At 42.2% G+C, this 20,487-nt stretch overlaps 1 long non-coding RNA gene across 1 annotated transcript; it reads right to left on the bottom strand.

Annotated features, from left to right (window-relative positions):
* Positions 1–9,736: 9,736 nt before the first annotated feature.
* Positions 9,737–19,654, bottom strand: LOC121445495. Its single transcript, XR_005973939.1, has 3 exons — positions 19,625–19,654; positions 14,670–14,718; positions 9,737–9,846 (listed from the first exon to the last, which is right to left on the bottom strand). It is a non-coding gene; the product is annotated as an uncharacterized LOC121445495 (long non-coding RNA).
* Positions 19,655–20,487: the final 833 nt, after the last annotated feature.

Raw genomic sequence — 20,487 nt, 5'->3', positions numbered from 1 at the left:
CAAAAGGAATCTATAGATTAAATGGAATCCATACCAAAACAACAACAAATTATTAATGTCAGTTTAAAGAGCAATAATCAACATCAAAAAACCAATGATAGCCAAAAGAACCATCAACAGGAAAGTAACTTCCAGGGAAATGGCAATCCATCAACCTCCATTACAGAGATACAATAATGGAAACAGCTTGGTATTGGCATAAAAACAGAGACTTGACCACTGGAATCAAGTCAAAGACCCAGGTAGTAATCCACACAGAAGTTCAGCTGACTTTTGCCCAAGAAGCTAAAATTACACAATGAAATAAAGATAGCATCTTCAACAAATGGGGCTGGCATAACTGTATGACATGTAGAGGAATGAAACTAGATACATATCTATCAACATGCACAAAACAAATGTCCAAAGGAATCTCCGAAATATATAAAGAACTCAAGAAATTAGACATCAAAAGATGAAAATGCCTTACCTTCTCTGAGGACTGAATGGATATGGTAGGGAGGCTGTTTGTTTGTTCCCAGATGCTCAAACCTAAATAATAAAACAGAAACCATATTGATTGGAATACTCATTGGACAATAGCTTAAGTGTATTTATGGCAAACTCATATCATAAATTAACTCATATCCATTAATCTGTATATTGTCTTCCCTTGTAAAGTTCCAGCATCTGTCTCCAGACAAGCTACATTGCTTTTCTCTGACTCTGCCTTCCTTCTATCAACATTGACTTTCAATTTCCAGACTGGCGCAAACACTGCAAAGTCACTATCTGAAACAGATTTGTTATTAACCAATGGTATTCACAGCACAGACAGATGGAACTCTCATATCACCTTAAGCTGAAGAGAAAGCTGCTAACAGTCTCCTCTCATTCTCCTATGGTTAGAACCATATATTTCTTTAATTCTACTTCTCCATTTGTGGAACCCACATTTTTATATTCTTATCCTTATGATTTTTGATTGCCAACAAGTCTGCTTCAAAGTGAGGAAATAAAAACTCCATTAATACAAAATGCAAGGGGACTGAAGCATTGGGGACAAAGTAGTGAGGGCAACTGTTGCAGTACTTTGTCACACTAAGCATGCACCCAAGCAAGTTCGCCATTTTGTCTGCGAGGTCCCTGGCCAGCAAGTGGCCTTATCCCATCCAAGTTTTCCACCAAGGAATCCTATCCATTTGCAGGGTGTTGAGGTCCACCATCACAGCCTACTCTAGGGTAGAGTGGATGTAGGAGAATCCAGAGCTAAGAGAACTAAGAGAAGGCAGACCAAGAAAAAAACACAGGAACACAGGTAGCCACAGCAAAGATCGTACCAAGCAGCCTTAATAATCCAAACACAAAAGATACAGTATTAAGAAGGAATATAAAGAGCAGCAAAGGAAAAAGGTCTAATACTAATTAGTAATATATAACAAAAATGACTTCAAACTTAAAGCAATCAAAAGAGAATAAGATGGAAACTTTATACTCATAGCACAAATATTTCATCAGGACGAAGTATGAATACCAAATATAAATTTCAGTAATATAAAACCACCCACATTACAAGAAATAAATGTATACCTCAAACCACACTAATAGTAGGAGTCTGCAGCACTCATCTCAACAATGGACAGGTCAACCAGACAGAAATATAACAGAGAAATAAGAGAAATAATGTAGATAATTAAATAAATAGACCTAACAGACATCTGTAGAACATCCAACCCAAATATTAAAGAATATACCCTATCAGCATCTCAAGAAACTTCTCAAAAATTGACCACATACTTGATAACAAAGTAAACCTAATATGCCACAAAAAAAATTTGCTGAGGCAGGAGGATCTCTGTGAGTTCGAGGCAGGCATGGTCTACAAGAGCTACTTCCAGGAAAAGAACCAAAAGCTACAGAGAAACCCTGTCTCGAAAATCAAAAAAATTAAGAAAAAAAAGGGGGGGCTGGAGAGATGGCTCAGTGGTTGAAAACATTGCCTGCTCTTCCAAAGGTCATGAGTTCAATTTCCAGAAACCACATGGTGGCTCACAACCATCTGTAATGATGTCTGGCACCCTCTTATGGCCTGCAGACACACATACAGACATAATACTGTATACATAGTAAATAAATAAATAAATAAATATGTAAAGAAAATTTGGCAAGCACATGAGCCTTATCAGATCAACATGGATTAAAGTATAACAACAATTATAACACCAGAAAGCAAACAAACTCATGGAAACTGAACAGTCAACCACTAAACCACCCCTGGGTCAGGGAAGAAATAAAGAAAGAAATTAAAGTCTTCCCTGAATTCAACAAAAACAAAGACACAACATAACCAAACCGAAAGCGGCACTAAGAGGAAAATTCATCGCACTAAGTGGCCACATTACAAAAACAGAAAAATCTCACATTAGACACCTAACAGCACAGATAAAAGCTATAGAAAAAAAAGCATCCTGACCCAGGAGTAGAAGGCTGGAAATTATCAAACGGAGGACTGAAACAAACAAAATATAAACACAGGAAACAATCCAAAGAAATCAATGAAACAAAGAAATGGTTATTTGATTGAAAACAAGATTCACAAGGGCTATCCAATGCAATAAAAAGGTACATAAAGAGAACACGCAAATTAACAGGATAAGAAATGAAATGGGGGACATAACAGACACTGAGGATATTCAGAAATAATTATATCTTAATACAAAGACCTATATGCCACAAAGTTGGAGAATGTAAAGTAAATGTACTTGTTTTTAGATAAATAACATATACCAAAAATCAGTAAGACAAGGGAAACAATGTAAATAGACTGTGAAGTGGTGAGGAAATATAAGCATTCGTAAAAAACCTGCAAACCAAGGAAAGCACAGCACCAAGTAGTTTTAATACAGAATTTTACCAGAAATTCCAAGACGAGCTGATACCTAAACTCCTTAATGTGTGTCACATAATAGAAACAGAAGAGTCATTGCAAAGCTTTCTATGAAGCAACAGTGTTACCATGATACCAAAAAGAAAAAAAGAAAAAAATCCACCAAGACAGAATCCCAGACCAATCTCGCTCATGAACATCGATGAAAAAATTCCTAATAAAATCCTGAAAAACGTAATACAAGAAGGCACCAAAAAAATAATAGGAGGCTGTATCCCACAGATGCAGGGCTGGTTCAACACATGGAAATCTATCAATCAAATCTATCATATAAATACACTGAAAGAAAAAGAAACCATATGATCCTTTCAGTAGATGATGGAAAATCATTTGACAAAGCTCAACACTCCTTTATGATAAAGGTCTTGAAGAGGGTAGGGTTACAAGGATCATATCTAAATATAAAAAAGCAACATACAGCAAATCAACAGCAGATTTCAAAGTAAATGTAAAGCAACTCAAATCCATTCCATTTCAAATATACATGTCTGTCTCCTGCCCAGCTGCCATGTGTATACCTGCCTGGTACCAGCCACTGCTCAAGGACAGACATGCACCTCTGCCTGCGACTGGCTGCTCTCACAGCCAAGTGCCTGCCACCACATGCCCTGCAACCACTGCTTAGGTCACTGCTCTGGGACCTGCAGCCATCTCTGCCTGGGACTGGCTATTCCCAGGGCACACTGTCTACTGCCACATGGCCGGCCATCACCATTTGTAACCTACAGCATTTCCGCAGGGGATCTTGCAGCATTATATATATTAAAGTAACCTCCATGCCTCCGAGGACACACAGGTATGGAATGTCCTTTCCAGGAAAAATTTGATCTACACTGATCAGGTTTTTTAGTTTCCCCCTGCAAGGTGAGTCAAAGAGCTCAAGCGCTAGCGGTTGCCAAAGATAAAAACCAATTTAGCAAAAAATGCCGCAACTGATCGCAAGCACTGCGACACTTAATCACAATACAGGGACACAGGGCCCACAGCACTCGGCCTATTTATCAGCAGTGCAGTGGCTGTGCCTTGTCCATTGGCCACTAGAAACTCTGACTTTTGGTGCTCTTTGCCTGGCCTATGGATTTTATCTCTGTGTCCATCTGACCTCTCAATTGACTCGTTTTTTGCCAGTACGACCAAAAATAGCAGAGCATATTTGAAAACAGGAATTGTCAGGATGCAAATTAAACAGCGCCATCTGCTGGACGACAGTTAAATTGCATGTTTCTTTTTCATTCTCATTCTTTTTTTTTAACTTTTTTTGTATTGAGAAAAGAGAAAAAAAAAACAAATTTCCTCCTCCTCCCAGCCTCCCATTTCCCTCCCCCTCCTCCCACCCTTCTCCCCCTCTCCCCACTCCTCTCCCCCTCCCTCTCCAGCCCAAAGAGCAGTCAGATTTCCCTGCCCTGTGGTAAGTCCTAGGTCCTCCCCCCTCCGTGCATTTCTAGGAAGGTGAACATCCAAACTGGCTAGGCTCCCACAAAGCCAGCACATTACGTAGGTTCAAAACCCCATGCCATTGTCCTTGGGTTCTCATCAGCCCTCATTGTTGGCCATGCTCAGAGAGTCCAGTTTTATCCCATGCTTTTTCAGTCACAGTCCAGCTGGCCTTGGTGAGCTCCCAATAGATCAGCTCCACTGTCTCAGTGGGTGGGTGCTCCCCTCGTGGTCCCGAATCTTTGCTCATGTTCTCCCTCCTTCTGCTCCTCATCGGGACCTTGGGAGCTCAGTCCAGTGCTCCAGTGTGGGTCTCTGTCTCTGTCTCCATCCATCACCAGATGAAGGTTCTATGATGATATGCAAGATATTCGTCATTATTGCTCTAGGATAGGGTCATTTCAGGTTCCCCATCCTCAGCTGCCCAAGGAACTAACTGGGGACCTCGGCTTGGGTATCTGGGAGCCACTCTAGGTTCAAGTCTCTTGCCAACCCTAAGGTGGCTCCCTTAACTAAGAACCGTGCTTCCGTGCTCCCCCATCCAACCTTCCTTCATCCCAATCCTCCCCCTTTCCCAAGCTCCCCCCCATTCTCCCCTTCTCCCCCCTCTCTCCCCATCTCCCCTTACCCCCATCCCACCCCACCCCCAAGATCTCAATTTTCTCCCCGGCAATTTTGTCTACTTCCCATAGCCAAGAGGACAACTATATGCTTTTCCTTTGGTTCACCTTAATAGAAAACACTATCCTGAGTGAGGTATCCCAGAGCCAAAAAGATGAACATGGGATGTACTCACTCATAATTGGTTTCTAGCCATAAATAAGGACCACGGAGTCTACAATAGGTGAACCTAAAGAAGCTAAGGTGATGGAGGAAGGTCATTGGCCAATAAAGAAACTGCTTGGCCCTGTGGGTGGAGTAAACAGAACAAAATGCTGGGAGGAAGAGGAAGTGAGGTCAGAGACTCCACAGCTCCTCTAGGGAGCAGACGCCTGAGAGAGACACCATGCCCCGCTCCCGGCATGAAGCTCTGACCCAGGATGGACTAGGCTAGAATCGCCCCGGTAAGCGCACCTTGGGGTGCTACACACAGATGATTAGAAATGGGCTAAATTAATATGTGAGAATTAGCCTAGAAGAGAATGGGCCAAGCAGTGATTAAAAGAATACAGTGTCCGTGTAATTATTTTGGGTAAAGCTAGCTGTAGGGGCGGCCGGGTGCTGGGGATGCAGCCCCGCCATCCCTATTACTTCATATGGCGCCCACGTGGACAACTGCTTCCACATAAAGCCTGAGACAGCTTGGGAAGTAATTCTAGAACAAAGTGAAAGCATTGTGCCTGGTTTCTTGGTAGCAGCAATTTCTCGGTTCTACTCTGCTTGCTAGAGGCAAGCAAGCGCCTCATCTAAGAGAGGCTTCCTGACTCAGCTTTAGCTGCAAAGCCTGCAGCTCATTAAGAGGTCCTGCCACGAAATACTTAAAGGGTGTTGACGAAAAGCTGAACGCATGCTTTTCGGTTTTCAGCCGTAGCAGGAAAAAAGCTGCGCCGTTTAAAAATGCTGGCTTTCTGGGCCATCCTGCCAGGGCAAACTCTGACTGTTTGAGGCAGGAGGGCTGGCTACCAAGAGAGGACTTGAGTGTTGTCTGTTGTAGCTCACTTGCTGGCAGGGTCCTTGAAATGCCATACAGATGTGGCAGTAAACATGGCTACAGCCTGTATATCCGCCATGAGGCTGGAAAGCTAAGGAATGGACTGGATCTAGCTGGCAAAGCCACGCCTTTAGTCCTACTGAGATTGCTTGGTAAATTAAAGATTCATGTGGTCAGAAAAAGAGAGATATACAGTAAAGAGAGATTCAAAGACAAAGAAAATTTTTAAATGGTTTACAGTGTGTTAAAAATATATGCAGACTAAAAGTTGAAGTTCTTAAAGTAAAAAACAAAAAAAAGGAAGAGAGTTGTTATGTGTGGTAGCACACGCCTTTAATCCCAGTGCCTAGAAGGCAGAGACAAAGAGATCTCTGTGAGTTCAAGGTGTAGTAGTGTACACCTTTAATCCTGAATGCCTGGGAGGCAGAGACAGGCGGATCTCTGAGAGTTCAAAGACAGCCTGGTCTACAGAGTTACTTCAGGTCAAAGATACAGAGAACCTGTCTCAAAAAGCAAAGAGTTAAAAGTAAAAATAAACAAAATAGAGGTTAAAACAAAGCTGCACAAAGATGGAAAATACACAGAGAATTTTGATACTGTATGCTATTATGCTCTCTTTGAATTGTTTAAATGCTGAGGAAGGAGAAACAGATGCTAAAAGATATTTATTTATAAATACTGCTGAACTAATCCAACATAGATATTATGAATTTGGATCTAAGGATATGATACTTTGGAAAGGAGTTTCTTATTTTGTTTTCACAGAGGATGAGACGCTGTTCATTTCTTCTATTCCGATTTGGTATGATGGACCACGCCCTCCTGAAGGGTTGGTGTGAACGCCTTCAAAAAATTGCTTCACTCAACTGCCAACTGAGATGAAACTAGCACACAGGTTATACCATGAAAGACCAAATTAACGACGCCCCCATTCAGCAGGAAGCAGTTTGGAGAGAAATAACTGCGCCCATATTCCCAAAAAATGTTTATAAATGTTCTTTTACATTTAAAGGGGGATATGATATAGGTATGAATAATTTGCATTAGTATAGATTTTGCTTTATTGACAGAGATTTAAGGTCAATTTTGTTATATGTATAAGTGTTTCTTATTTTGATTAAGGTATTGTGATTGTGTAGTTCATTTAAATATGTACCGTATAATTAAGAAATATAGGTTGTTAATAGATGATCATCGATAATAGTAAAGCTTGTAGTCATGTTAGTTAGATTTTCTAGATATATAGAGATATATTTTAGATAGACATTCTTCATGTCTTTCAAAGATTACAGAATAGGACATTTAATGTTTTAATAACTGAGGACTTTTCATGACAATGAGACACGTCTGCTCCTGGCAGCACCAATCTACTTCAAGAGGAAGATGGGCATCGAAGAGGCACCTTATGGAGTTTGATAGCCATTTGGGCAAGAAACTGCTCTTGCCTGGACTATTGCATAAACTGGACACAGAGAACCTGCAGAGAGAGGACTACTGAACTTGCCTAAGGTGAGATGATCTTTCGGGGTTCCTGATTCATTTTGAAAGAGTCTGCGAGACATTCTGCAGGACAAAACAGATAGTGACTGAACTGACTTTAAATTTTCCTGCTTTATGGAAATGTCTGCTGGATACCATGGGCCTGAAGGCTGAAGATGGATGCCCCAACAGTACAGAGGAACTTTGGGTGACTGTCCAGGCAGCGAGATGTCTCTGTCATTTCTAGAGTTTGAAGTTTCTTAGTTCTTGTTTACTTAGGTAATATTATATCTTTCTGGAGTCTTTGATGGAGTTAAGAATAGTTAGTTATAGTTATAGTTTTCCTTAGTTATGATAAAGATTATTGTAACTTTTACTTGATAACTGTTTTGTTATATGTAATTTTGCTATGTTAAAGTTAAAGCCTTTTTTTTGTTTAAACCGAAAAAGGGGAAATGATGGAGGAAGGTCATTGGCCAATAAAGAAACTGCTTGGCCCTGTGGGTGGAGTAAACAGAACAAAATGCTGGGAGGAAGAGGAAGTGAGGTCAGAGACTCCACAGCTCCTCTAGGGAGCAGACGCCTGAGAGAGACACCATGCCCCGCTCCCGGCATGAAGCTCTGACCCAGGATGGACTAGGCTAGAATCTTCCCAGTAAGACCAATTCTCACAAATTATTAGAGATGGGTTGATCGGGATGTGAGAATTAGCCTGTAAGTGCTAGAGCTAAAGGGCCAAGCAGTGCTTAAAAGACTACAGTGTCTGTGTAATTATTTTGGGGCATAAGCTAGCCTAGCGGGCGGCTGGGGTGCTGGGGAAGCGGCCCCGCCGCCCTTATTACTTCACTAAGGAAGAAGGTGAACCAAACCTAGCCAGTTTGGATGTTCACCTTCCTAGATATGGACGGAGAGGACCTAGGACTTAACACAGGGCAGGGAACCCGGACTGCTCTGTGGACTGGAGAGGGAGGGGGAGAGGAGTGGGGGGAGGGGGAGAAGGGTGGGAGGAGGGGGTGAAGGGTGGGAGGAGGGGGAGAAGGGTGGGAGGAGGGGAAGGGAAATGGGAGGCTGGGAGGAGGTGGAAACTTGTTTTTTGTTTATGTTTTTTTTCTTCTTTTCGCAATAAAAAAAAACTAAATAAACAGACTTTATAACACCTACCAAATTAACTCAAACAGACACTAAATTTGTTATGTTTCTGACTCTCCAGCTACAGATATTTCTTCCAAAGAGAAGCCCATGTTCTAGAGCCCACTCTACAAATGGAGGTAATCTCCTGCTATGGCTCTGAAAACTCTCATGCCCCTTGAGGTTTCAGATAAACTCAGTCTCAAAGATGCCCTACACACTAAACAATGTCAAAGAATAATCTAATGTCTATTTCCTGCAACATAGATTATGGTACAAGTTGTGGAATCTATTTTATCCACCCAACTAACACCAAGCATAACAGAAAACTCTCTGCAGCTCAGAAACTCCTTTTCTCCCCTTCCTAGATGCAGACAGGGGGATGGTCTAGGAAATTTGTAATTTAGTAGAAATTCTTCCAGTCTTGTACACCTTCCATTACACACTCAATGTCCAGTGCAGCCAAACACAAGTCACCCTCTAACAGTAACTGTTGTTACTGTGTAACTAATTGTTAAAGCAAAAAGAGGCCATGAGTTAGAAAACAATGAGGGTCATGGTAGGGCTTAGAGGCAGGAAAGAAACTATATATGATGTAGTTATAATCTCAAAGAATTATTTTGAAAAGTTGAAACAGGCTTTATGACCATGTTCTCCAGAGACTAGGGATTTGAAAGAGAGCACATGATGGGTTACTCAACCTTTGCTCCCAGGATGTGCATCTCAAATCATAGCCACATAATTTAGCCAGATCTTCTAGTCTACTTGAACAAGTGTAACTATAGTAATTTGACAGGGTCAGATTTTATCCTGATTCTTGATTGCCCTCATCTGTGAACACCAGTAAATGGTCAGTCAGGATATTTGTTGATTATCTAAACCTGACTACCTGATCCACATTGCTAACCTCAACTACTGCAACGCAGGAAAGCTTTCAACCTCCATCCTATCCCTCCCTTTCTGCACTGTGACTACATCAGCTTCAAAGTTGGTCATTGAACTCAATTCTTGAACAGGTCACTCTTCATTTTCCCAAATAAAAGCCAGAGATGTTGCAGGACACTCATTAACTGGTCTATGTTTCTTTCTTACTTACCACTCAAGGCCCAGCCTGGAAGGAGCTGCAGAACTGTCTTCCCAGCACTGGACAGCAGAGGAAGGAGTAAGTATTCAAGTCAATTATCAACTTGACAGTGTGGTGCAAGCCTGGGATTGAGAAGGCATTGCTCTAAACAGAAATAAATCAATAGTACTTGAGAAAATGAAATGAAATTCCTAACGACTGAGAAACACTGGAGAACAGAAACAAATAGAGATTAGCACAGTAATGCAATTAAAAAAAATGAAATTTTCAAACATGATACCAGTAATTGGCATTTTTAAATGGTGAAAATGATTTATTTTTAAGATAAAAAACTTAGCTATATTGACTTAGAAAAAGAGTAGTCCTTTGCCTAGTAGAGGGAATGCCATTAATAAGAGACTGATAGATGTTGGCTGCTGAAATCTGTAACCTGACAGAGTAACAGTCAAAGTTCTGTTTATCAATCTTTGTGTCAAGCAGGACTGAACATATTTGCAGAGAAAAGTTCCCTAGGGCTGGAGAGATGGCTCAGAGGGTAAGAGCAATGGCTGCTCTTCCAGAGGTTCCGAGTTCAATTCCCAGCAAGCACATGGTGGCTCACAACCATCTGTAATGAGACCTGGTGCCTTCCTTGCCAGCAGTACATTGTATGCTTAAGAAAGAAAGAAAGAAAGAAAGAAAGAAAGAAAGAAAGAAAGAAAGAAAAGTTCCCTAATTGGAAGATCTTTATATTTGGCTCAAGCTAACCTTCTCAATGTGGAAAAACTACCAATTTGGTCTGCCTTCATTCACAGGACGTGAATTAATACACGCTTGGAAATTACAAAACTACTCCCCCTGCCACAATCAAGTCCTTTTTCATAATTGTGACTCCAGCAGCTAATTGTTGACCTTGTTTCCCCTCTGCAGTGTACACCATGAACTATTTTCCCTATTCTAGTGTGAAGGCAGAAGCCATGCTCCTCATGGAAATCTTTTCCTGTGACTGCAATAGGTAGTTAATAATTTAAAAATTTGAAAATTCCAAGGTAGTACAGTCATTTAAGAATTTAGGAAGTGTACTATAGAGGATAGCAAGGTCAATGACCTGGAGAGCAACAGACTGGGATCAAGGCTACTGGAGTCAACAACATAGGAAAGCTTGTTTCAGAAATATTTTTCTAAAAGGCTGGAAGTGCAGATGTTCTAGAATTAATATGCCTTCCCAAGAAGAAATCACTCTACACACTTAAGAGTTTAATAAAGAAAACTGCTTTAGTACTAGTATGCTTCTTCACCTTACTCTAATGCTCAAAGAGGAGCCAGCTTAGAACAGACTTTGCATTACAAACTTCCTGTCATTCTTATTTTAGGTTCAGGCACCAGGTTACACTTTGAACAATTTAAATAGGGACAGGAACTTAGCACATGGAAGATTTACACAGCAAAGATATTCCCAGAATTATTTCTTAAGTATAACAGTGACATAAAATAACAGGTTATTCTCCAGTGACAGGGTCCTGAGGTGGAGGTGCCAGAAATGAGAAAGATAGGAAATGGAGAAGGTAGAAAAGATAAAGGCTGGGGTGAAATGGTCCTGTACAAGCTATGCCTCTTACCAAGTAAGCTTCTTAAAAAGAATAATATCGTGTATACTACTTCTAGGGGGGAATGGAAAGAAATGGGAGATTTTTATGAAGTCAGCAGAAACTGTCATGAGCTATTGTGGGCCAGGATGCAAATGCAGCAGATAGCAATTGATAATTCTGATGTCAACCCACCAGATGAATAATTCTCTGATGGAGGAGAACCTTGTTCAAGCAAGGCTTATGGAACTACTGACTCTGGAAACTGTTGTTTCTCTGTAATTCCACATGTGCAGAAACAACTGTGGTATCTCCCCAATATCTGCACTATAATGTGTATCTCATATGATATGTATATGTAATCTCATGATTATATCTCAATCTTGTGAACACATATATCCATGGATAGTCAGGAAGATGACTTCTCATTAACCTGTATAATTTTGAAGAACAGAAATATGCTAGGATATGCTTCATAACTGGTCTATTGTCCCATAAGGTCTGGTTTTTTTTTCACTCAGAATAACATAAGAAAATAACAATTTCCCCCAGTCTAAGACAGGCTACACACATTTAGCTGATCTGAAACCTCAGAGCAATTTCAAACTAGACTGAGTGGGTTTGTATACACATCATAATTTAAAACATGAAAAAGGACAGTCGTAGATGTCTAACCAAGGCTATTAATACAAAGCAATCTAAAGTACTATGACAATTCTTTGCTTACTAAAAGTCTAGCTGATAAAGATCACAATCACTCCCTGTATGAATTCCTCAGCAGGGTGTCTCACAAGGCAATGTGGCCCCAGGTTCAGGATGGGAAACTAGGGACCTTGAGCTCAGGCACTGCCATGGTTACTCACTCCCCTCAGTTTTTGTAATTTTTTTTATTGCAGAAAGTTTGTTGTTGAAATAAGCTGTGGAGAATTGGAGCAGAATGGAATAAAGAGAACAAGGAGAATAAAACAATGAAGAGAACTAGAGCTGAAGAAGAATAAAAGGGAATGATCCTCAGATTGTATGAATCTTCTTAAATAGGAAATCGTTTTAAGCCCTGCTACTCTAAAAAGTATTTTCTTAGTGACCCTGGGTGCAGCCCTGAGAGCTGAACTCTCCCAGGCTGCAAAAGAAACTACCATACAATGGGACAAATTCAGGGAGGTCTAATAAAATAATGCCATAAAAGGGGAACACAGTGTATCTTAAGAACATTACTGACCAAGCCCACAGAGGCCTTGGGACTGAGAACCATAGCTCCACGTGATGGGAAGAGTTGGATTCTCAGGATCTGAATCAACCCCTCCCACAAAGCCCTGGCCCCAGATCATTACCAGTGAGAAAGCTTGGGGGGGGGGGCGGTAGATCAGAGCCAAGACAGGCTCTCCTAGTAGCCCTAATAGAGATCAGGCCTTAGTTTCGGTTCACTAAAATGGGACAGAGCTAAACAGACAGTCATCAGAAAAACCACAATTTAGGAGCAGGCATCCCAGTCTTCTGCTAGCTCAGCAGTCACCCCATGGCCCCTTCTGCTGGCTCAGCACATGACCCCCAGTCTCCTGATAACTAAAGATAGCTTTCCCTACCCTGCTGCTAGAAGGTCCCTAAGCACTAGGACCTCCCTCTAACCAATCAGACCCCAGACTAATCTTTCCTCCACCAATCAGTCACAGATTAGTCTCTCCTCCCTGAAATTTCCCAAACTCTGCTTAAAGGAGCTTGTGACCTTTTTTAGTGGCCGCCAAGTGCTACATTGGAACCAATAAAGCACTCTTGTTATCACATACATGGCTGTTGGTCTTTTCTTGGAGGCTTCTCTCAGACCCTAACAATTGGTGCATTGTCCATAAAGTTCCCCAGAGAACCCCACCATGATAAGCATCTGATAACCTGGCTGGCTGGTAAGTGAAGCGAGCCCTCTGTGTCTGGGTCTGTTCTGTCCCTTGTTCTGTGGTTTGTGGTTTGTTTTTTTTTTCCCCATCTGGGTGGCTCAAACTAACTGAATCTGTAGGCTGGGGTTTTGACTGATGGATGCATTAGAGGCCACGTGGGCTGGGAGATGTCCTGGGCCCACCTAGATGGGACAGAGGGTTGAACAGGGAACACAGGTCACACCTGTTGCAAAACGGAACTCCCCAGGGAGACATGCCATCAGCCTACTTTGGTTCCTGGTTTCTTTCTTAAGTGCTGTGCTGATATATTTCTGTCAGTGTTATTTTTGTGTTTTCCTGTTGTTTGTAATGTTACCTCATTTACTTCTCTTAGGAGTGGATCAGTCAAACTCAACTTCTTCCCTGGAGTCTTATTTTGGACCGCTCCAAGGACTTTCAAACCCAAGTCAGTGACTTAGGGCTCATTATCTGGAGGGGGTGAAAGCATTCTTGATAAGGACATGGCAGGACTTTGGGTGCCTAACAGAGAACCAATGGCTGATCACTGTGGTGGCTGGGGAAGCTGATTATCATTGGTTAGGGTGAAAAAGAAAACCCTACTGCTAGTCTTAGATGTTTCTCATGGTACAAGTTTTACTGTGATGATGCAAATTTAGAGTTATTTCTGCTTTGGTATATGTATGATTCTGTTCTTTTTTTGTGGTTTTTCGAGACAGGGTTTCTCTGTGGTTTTTGGAGCCTGTCCCGGAACTAGCTCTTGTAGACCAGGCTGGTCTTGAACTCACAGAGATCCGCCTGCCTCTGCCTCCCGAGTGCTGTTCTTGTTTAAATATTAAAGGCATACAATATTCTAGACTACTAAAGGAAACCACAAGAAGAACTTTGATAAAAAGTTTTCATGTCTAGAAAGTAAGAGAAAAGGCAAGAGACTAAAATAATAAGGAGAAGAGAAATAAAAGATAAGGCTGTCTGAACAGAGATAGGAACCTGAGGATGTATAGTAAGTTGTAAAAGGCCAGAGGAGGTATGAGATTTGGCCATGTTATGTTAATTCTCGTTCATTTTATTTAAAAAAAAAAGCTGATGATTCACTACAAAATGTTTGTGTTAGGAATGGGGTCATTCTCTTTAAAGGAGAGAGGGGGACAGACCACTGCCTACCACGCCCCTGTACCCTTTCTTTCTCCAGGCAACAGGGAGAAAGGGTGCTTTTCTATCCCACTACTTTACCCCCAGGTACCCCAGGATGAGAGGTATGGGAAGGCAGAGGGGGTGGGATGGAGGAGCTCCCCACATACACACCCATTCTCAAAAGGAGGAGTGACCAGCTGGGGAGAATTCCGTGGCCCTTCCATTGCATGCTGTGGACCAACCTGATGCTGGGGACAGGCAACATCTAGTCACCAGCCCTTGGTCACCAGCAACCTTTATAACTGGAAATTATAAAATCTTAAGTTTTCTGAGAAGCCAGCAAGGCTCACTGAACCTGTTGTATTCAGTTCTTTTCACTCACCAACCAACTTGGGATGATTGTTTTCAACTGCTCCAAGTCCTCTTCACTACTGAGGAGAGAGACAGGATTAGAACAGAAGCTTAGAAATTGGTTCTAGGCCCAGATGGAAGACTGGCCACCAAATCAGATCTCATAAATGTTGGGTTTTCTGTGATATGACTCAGTTGGGATTCTACATAGAAAAATGTAGGGAGAGGCTGAAAGTCCACCTCCAGACTCTAATGGGGGTTTCTGTCCAAAGTTAGTCAGGTACGCCAGGGCCTGAAGAAACACCAGGAGCATTCCCTGAGAGGGGGACAGAAGTTTATAACACCTATACACCCTGGAATCTGGAAGCACCAGAGAATTGGTCTGTAGTCAGCCCAGCTTTTGTCAACCAGTCAGCACCAGATATTCACCATAAGTTGCAGAGACTAGAAGGTTTTAAAGGTAAGAGGTTGGCTAAACTCATGGTGGCTGCTGAAAAATAATAGGGAAACCCCAGAGGAAAGGCAGACAAAAGGGCTTATGAGAGCTTTATAAAGACAGATTTGGAGTCTCATTCTGAGATTCCTGGAGGCAGGATTGCTATTTTTGGAGGTCAAGACTACATTGGGGACCTCTGCCAGATCCACCAGGCAAAGTCCCACTAGCCTGTCCACACCCGACCTCTGGAAGAGTCAGCAGACAAGGAAGGCCCTCCTGCTATGTCCAACCTTAGCCAGATCTAGCAGGCAAGGAAAGCCTGGTTGTCCATGACTAACCACCACCTGAGCCAGCAAGCAAGGGAGGCCCGCCCATTCCTGACCTCTGCTGGAGCCAGCAAGCAAAGATGGCCCAGCAGCCTGCCCATGCCCGAACTCCACCAGTGCCAGGAGACAAGGACGGCCCGCCCATACCCAACCACTGCTAGAGTTAGCAGGTAAGGAAGGCCCACCCACTCCTGACCTCCACCAAAGCCAGCACACAAGGAAGGCCTGCCCACCCACGCCCAACTTCCACTGAAGCCAGTAGGCAAGGAAGGCCCACCTACCTGCCCCTAACCTCTGCTCTGCCATTGAGCAACATCTGTTGTGACTGGAACCATAACCCTAACTCCACCACAAGGAGAGACCATCTGAGCCTAGGATTCACTGGCACGCGGAAGACTGACCACCAGAGACACAACCCCAACTACACCAATTGGAGGAAAAGATGGGTAGACAACACACTGAACAACACAAAGGGGAACACAGCACCATGAAAAAAATCAGTGGCTCTAACAGCAGCAAGACTTGAACACCTCAACACAGAAGAAGCAGAAAATGCCAAAAAAAAATAACTTTAGGAAAATGTTTCAGGCCCTTAAAGAGGAAATGAAAAATTCCCTCAAAGAAGTGGGGGGAAAGACAAACAAAAAATTGGAAGAAATCAACAAAATCCTTAGAGAAAACCAAGAAAAAGCAATCAAACAGATGAAAAAAAAAATGATTCAAGACTTGAAAACCAAAATAGAAACAATAAAGAAAACACAAACCGAGGGAATTCTGGAAATGGAAATTATGGGTAAATGATCAGGAACCACAAATGCAAGCTTAAACAGCAGAATACAAGAGATGGAAGAAAGAATCTAAGGTACTGAAGACACAATAGAGGAAATAGATTCATAGGTCAAAGAAAATCTAGAACACCAAACTTAAGAATAACAGGGATAAAAGGAGAAAAAGTCCAACTTAAATGCCCAGAAAAATATACTCAACAAAATCATAGAAGAAAACCTAAAGAAGGATATGCCTATGAAGGTAAAAGAAGCTTACAGAACACCAAACAGACTGGACCAAAATAATGTCCCCTTGTCACATAATTATCAAAACAATAAACATACATAATAAAAAATATTAAGAACTGAAAAGGAAAATGTCCAAGTAGCATATAAAGGCAAACCTATTAGAATTACACCTGACTTCTCGGTGGAAACAATGAAAGCTAGAAAAGGTCCTGGTCAAGTGTTATGTAGACATAGAGACCACAGATGATGTGTTCTTGGATTCAGTTTGCCAGCATTTTATTGAATACATTTGCATCTATGATCATGAGAGAGATTGATCTGTAATTCTCTTTCTTGGTTGAGTCTTTGTGTGGTTTCAGTATCTGGGTAACTAATCTCATAAAAGGAGTTTGGCAATGTTCCTTCTGTTTATATTATGTGGAACACCTTGAGGAGTATAGGTATTTACTAACTAGGCACACCTACAGGTGGAACAGTGTGTCCAGTTGGCAACATTTGCAGTTACATCATGATGCAAAGTAAAAGAGAATTTCAGCTCTAATCAAATCTAAAATCAACTCAGTCAAGGCTGAATAACCTCAGTCTATATTGAATACTACGCTGTCTCCTATAAGGGACATACCAGACTTCCTCCTGTCATCCTTTTAGCTACATAACTAAAAAGTTTGCTCTTAATAGTTGGCACTGCTGGTATTCCTCGTTCTCATATCCCCTTCCTCTCAGCTTCCTACAACACTGGCTCCTGCAGTATTGACACAGAGAAATTAGGGCATTGTGGGTTTCTATGATACTACTTCATTCCTTGTTCTTAAATTCTTCCTATTAACTCTTGATATCATTTATTCTTTTGCATTACTCTTAGACTCCTGTGGTTAGAATCATTCTCTCAAGGACAATCATGCAAATATGTCATGTCTTGAACTACTGTGACTCTTTCAGACTACTCACAAGGTGCTTTGGAAAGGCAGCATCCTGTTCTTGAGAATCCTGAATTCAAGGTAATACTTCAAACAACAAAGGCTTTAAGAGCTGAATCAGATCCACTGTATATTTTTAACAACATCCCCTCTGGCTCACCCAGAGAAGAATCATCAGGGGAAAGTTTTCCTAATAAAATACTCATTTCATCTATCGCTCTAAGAAAGTGACACTAAAGGCAATCAACAATAATTTTTGTAAGGAAAGCAAGGAGAGCAGGTAGCAATATGCTCCTGGAGTCATGCACAGAATTAGACAGCAAACTATATATTGGCCTTATCAAAAATGTATTAAATTCTCCTTGGCCTTGCCAAAAGGAAAACTTACTCATGTTTTTCTCAGGCCTTGTCCCCCAGTGAAGTCATATTGTTCCCAGCATTAATGAATGCCATTAATAAGAGACTGTATGACTTTGTCCCATGTAAAATGTTAGCTGCTGAGTGCTATAAGCTAACACAGGTTTCCAGCCAATGGCCTGTGTCTCAAACCTCTGAGCTAACTTACTGTGTCAACCAGGATTGCACACATCTGCATAAGAGAGTTCCACAATTAGAAACTGAACATTCAATAGCTCAAGCTACCCTCCCTAAATTGTACACCCATTAATTCTGTCTGTCTTCATTCACATGGAAGAAATTAATGCATGCTGGGAAATTACACAGAATGTTGTTCACCCTGCCCTTTCAGGTCATTCTTTATGATGAAGACCCCTGCAGCTTCAGTCTGTGATCAAGCTATTGTCTAGTCGGTTTCCCCCTGCAGTGTACACAGCACACTGATCTTCTTTCATTCTACAGGGAGAAGCCATGCTCCACGGTCAAATCCTTTTCCTGTTACTGCAATGGATAGCCCACTATGCAACTCAAACTGGTAACTTTAGAACTGTGGTGCTGCAGACCTGTAAACTAAGAATTGAGGGTGGTCAGTTGGGAGGAGAGCCAAGGGCAATGCCCTGTAGGACTACAGACAGGGTTCAAGTCCACCTCAATCAATATGAAAGACCTTGACTCTAAATGATTTTCAAAAAGACTAGAGATGCAGCTGTTCTAGAATTAGTATACCTTCATGGCGCACCAGGACTTAATGTTGACTGTACCTGGAATGGCCCCTTGACAGCATTTAGAGGCCTGTCTTTTAACAAAGGGATGGGCCTTTCTGCTGACTGTAAATCAGGGTTGTCTCCCTTGTTATGGGAATTCAGCTCTAAAGGTGATTAATACTGTTTAACAAAAAAAAAATTACTGTTTAACAAACTTTCGATCTTCCCATACCATTCTCTAACAGGCATGGTTAGTGTACTACTTATCTTAGGGGTATTTGGGATGGAGCCCGCCCTTACCTAAATTCTACTTTGTGACTTAAGTTCTCCTAAGAACGGGTAAATCCTTATACCATCAATTCTATTACAATTAATTCTACTCTTCTACATCACAGTCTAGACTCTATGTGATGTTAAGTTGGGAGCGTCATCCCCGCCCTTGATATCCATCCCAGCCCCCAGGCCTAGGAGTTGCGTTGGTCTGGACTCCAAATCCCAGCATTCCAGAGAGGGTTCAGGACCACTCCCACCGGGTATTTACGTCCAGGGGAAGAACACGTGGGTCCCGGATTTTGCACGTGCTCTCGGCCACCCGAGAGTGTGCATTTAATAAAACACGGGCGTTTTAATTTGGTTTGATTTGACCTGATTGGATTTCTTGGCGCCGGCGGAGCTGCTCGTCTTTTCCTAACACTCTACACAGGAGATAATCCTTTACAAGCCCCACAAAATTAACTCCAGGCGGATCCAAAACCTAAATGTTAAATGTTAAAAATGTAGAACTTTTGGAAGACGCTAGAGACCAGGGTTCTCCGAGCTTGGCAAATTTGCCTTCCACACTGACAATACAAGGACTACAGCGCGCCTTTCATAGTGACGTCAACAACAAGGATATTTCTAAGTACAGTCCTGCTCCCAGTGCTGTGTGCAGATGCAGCCAGCGGAGTGAGGTTATTCAGGGGCTGCCTCCCTGGGCCAGGGAGTTGCAAGGATCACGCAGGACCACACAGAACCAGCAGGAACACGCCGAACTCTGTCTAGCCCCCAGACTCCCACCAAACCAGGGGAGGACTCACCACACCACCTCTCGCAGCTCAGTCAGCCGCGCCACACAGTCTAGAGACAGCAGCCTCTTTCTCACCAAGGCCAGCCACTTCTCCCTATCTGTGGAGAACAGGCTCTTTTACTCACCATGGTGCAGTTGCCAAGCTAACCCGCTTTCTCCCCACGATGGAGCCCAAGGCACAACACACAGTGTAACTTCCGACTTTCACAGGAAACAAGCTGAGCCAGAAGCCTGGCTCCCAGAAGTACCCTCCCATCTATCTGACTGGTGGGTCCGCAAGAGGCTCTGATTGGAGAGTGAGGCCTGAATGACAGGACGGTGAGCTGAAGGCACAATGCACAGTAGTTCCTAGCTCTGGCTTCCCCTTTTAGGACAGACCTATCCAGGTTGGCTGGAGATTTGTGCCAAATTCAACACCAATGGGTTCAGTTTTACAAATTCAGAAGGAGGCTACTCAGACAATTTTGCACGAGAGGAACACAGGGTAACTCAAGGGCATTATAAACAAGGTCCACAGTGGCCTTGGGATGGATAACCACAGCCCCAACTGTAGAAAAACGTGGGTTCTCAGGATCTGATGCCACCCCTCAGCCAAAGACCCTACCATGCAATTTCCCTGTTTTAGAAAAGGTGTTCTCTTACTTTCTCAATACATCAGGACCTTAGATAAAAATTCCAAGGACTACATAGGTTGCCAAACTCAAAGGGGCCTAGTTTCAAGTGTCTTCTAGAAGTTCTCCACTTCAAATTTGACATTTAGATGTAAAATTCTTCTGTTTTCACAAACCCAAAGAATTCTTGTGAGTTCCAGGGAGCCAAATTGAAGTATCCACCTTAAACAGGTCAGATACACCACTCTCAATTTCCTGATCCTAATTTTTTTTCCTAAACTTAACTTTGTTCTTTGTTCTGCCAATACCTTAAAAAAGTATTAAGAGACTATCTACCCAGGATGTGACCAGCACCCAGCTTTCTTAGCCCCCCCCCA

This window comes from Microtus oregoni, unplaced genomic scaffold (assembly GCF_018167655.1).
Source record: "Microtus oregoni isolate MIOR12 unplaced genomic scaffold, Mior012 000199F_ref0000230, whole genome shotgun sequence".
NCBI lineage: Eukaryota > Metazoa > Chordata > Mammalia > Rodentia > Cricetidae > Microtus > Microtus oregoni.
The sequence above is the reverse complement of the archived record's forward strand: the minus strand, read 5'-3'. Positions and strand labels throughout refer to the sequence as shown.